Source organism: Schistocerca americana, chromosome 5 (genome assembly GCF_021461395.2).
Source record: "Schistocerca americana isolate TAMUIC-IGC-003095 chromosome 5, iqSchAmer2.1, whole genome shotgun sequence".
NCBI lineage: Eukaryota > Metazoa > Arthropoda > Insecta > Orthoptera > Acrididae > Schistocerca > Schistocerca americana.
Window position 1 is genome coordinate 435,661,677 of NC_060123.1, and position 2,594 is coordinate 435,664,270.

The window sequence follows — 2,594 nt, forward strand, 5'->3', positions numbered from 1 at the left end:
TGGCGGTCTGCGTCTAACCAGTCGGATGAAAAAAAAAAAAAAAAAAACACTGGACGCATTACTATACCTTCTTCTTACTGCGCACACATTATGACCCTGAAACGCCTCTTTGGACCAGGAAAAGTAAAGCAGGAATTCACAATCCAAATTTGTTCCTGTCTCACATATGCAGTAACAAATTTCTACATCTACATACATACTCCGCAATCTACCGTATGGTGCGTGGTGGAGGGTACCCCGTACCGCAATTAGTGGTTCCCTTTCCTATTCCACTAGCAGATAGTCGTTTTTCCCTCGCTCTATCTATATTCCTCGGTATGAGTCCTAATTTCTCGTATCTTCGAAATGGGTATCTTCTTCTCTCCAGGGATTCCCACTTGAGCTCCCGAAGCATATGTGTAACACTTGCATCCTGGTCGAACCTACCGCTAACAATTCTAGCAGCTCGCTCCTGAATTGCTGCGATGGCTTCTTTCAAACTGACCGTGTGCCGATACCAATCACTCCAGAAGTACTCAAGTTTAAGTCGCACTGTCGCCCTATATGCAGTCTCCTTTACACATGAACCACACTTTTCTACAATTCTCACAATAAACCGAAGTCGACCATTTGCCTTCCCTACAACAATCCTTACGTGCTCGTTCCATTTCATATCGCTTGGCAACCTCACGCTCAGATATTTAAAGCAGGAGACAAGTAATACTGTATGTGATATTTCCGACTTTGCAGCCATCATATTCAAGACGCTCTTCATAGAGCAGTTGAGAAGACAGCAATGAGCAGATGACGTAATAATGGTGTGAGGTACCGATGACAGATGGTTTATTCGGTATGGGTATCACGAGAAAGACCACTCAAATTGTGGTCCTCTTCAGCGACTGGCTGCTGCGTTCGGAAGTTGCGCGCCAAAATGATAATCTTCTTCTGTTAATAGTAGACAAACTAAACAGCGTTTCACAGTAAAGCATCTCTCAATAGCTTGCTATCATTCCATTATTTCGCAAGTACCAATAATCAGCAGAATAAAAAACAACTGCTAAACGAAAAGGGTAGACGAAGCACTTCGGAGATCTTCGGATCGCGTCTAACTTTGACGGCGGGCGATGTGATTCGGCTGTAGGATCAGAGCTGGTTGGGCCGTCTCGGAATACAGACATGTTGTCTGACGCAGTCGGCATCAGTTAAGACTCTTACTATCAATGTATGATTTGTAAATGTGAGAGCTGGATTGACAGTGTCGGAGGACAGACATGTCTGCCGCGGTCGGCATCAGGTAAAGATTTTATTAGCAATGTATAGTTATACAGCACTCCGTCTTCAGGCCACGACTGGCCTACCGGGCCGTGTCATCCTCAGTGGATGATGCGGGTAGGAGGGGCGTGGGGTCAGCACACCGCTCTCCTGGTTGTTATGATGGTATTCTTGACCGAAGCCGCTACTATTCGGTCGAGTAGCTCCTCAATTGGCATCAGGAGGCTGAGTGCACCCCGAAAAATGGCAACAGCGCATGGCGGCCTGGATGGTCACCCATCCAAGTGCCGACCACGCCCGACAGCGCTTAACTTCGGTTATCTCACGGGAACCGGTGTATCCACTGCGGCAAGGCCGTTGCCCAGTGTATAGTTGTATGGACATGTAATTGAGAACAGCGTGATAGTAATTGCAGAAGTAGACAGTTCACTATTTTGTTGAAGAATGAAAATGTTTGTGACTCTAAAGTGGAAAGTAATTGTACAGCGAGTGGTATCCCGTAAAAACAAAATAATGGAAAATTTAATCATTCACATACTATCTGTTCGCCGCTAAGAGTTTCTTACAGCGTCAATATAACTGATTCACGATCTGTGCTCTTTTCTGCGCAGGGGAGAACTGTAGAAGACTGCAAGTTGGTGAGCATTTATTAGAAGTTACGCGTTCCACTCAGGGCAGTGGAAGCAAATTGGCATCTCGCGTGTATTGCAATCTTAGTACAAATGAGATCAATGACACGTCATCTGTAATCACAGATGACGTGTCTCTCTCTTTTTCTACTTGCCGTATGTACATGAACATTATGGGAATGTTTTTCCTGCTCATCCGCATTCACTTACATTTTTCTACATTAAAAACCAGCTACTGTTCGTCATACCAACTAGAAATTTTGTGTGGGTCATCTTGTATTGACCTACAGTCACTTATCTACGACTCCTTTCTGGACAACACAGCATTATCAGCGCGCAACCGCAGATTGCTGCCCACCCTGTCTGCCAGAACATTTAGGTGTACAGAAAATAGCAAAGGTTCCCTGTGACACTCCTGATGTTTCCCCTGTCTCCGATGAACACTCGCCGTCGAGGACAACATACTGAGTTCTATTACTTAACAAGTCTTTGAGCCAGTCACGTATCTGGGATACCAGTCCGTATGCACATACCTTCGTTAACAGCCTGCAGGGGGGTAACGTGTCGAATGCATTTCGGAAATCTAGAAACATGGAATCAACCTGCTGCTGTCCTTCAGCCTGTTAGCTGTCATATCCTGATTAGTAAACCATATTGCCAGTTCACGAGCAATAATAATCACTGATAAAAGAGTAAAATGAGGACACTTCTCCG

At 45.1% G+C, this 2,594-nt stretch overlaps 1 pseudogene; it reads right to left on the bottom strand.

Moving 5' to 3' along the window:
• Nucleotides 1–1,495: 1,495 nt before the first annotated feature.
• LOC124617179 lies at nucleotides 1,496–1,613 on the bottom strand (annotated as a pseudogene).
• Between the last annotated feature and the right edge of the window lie 981 nt (nucleotides 1,614–2,594).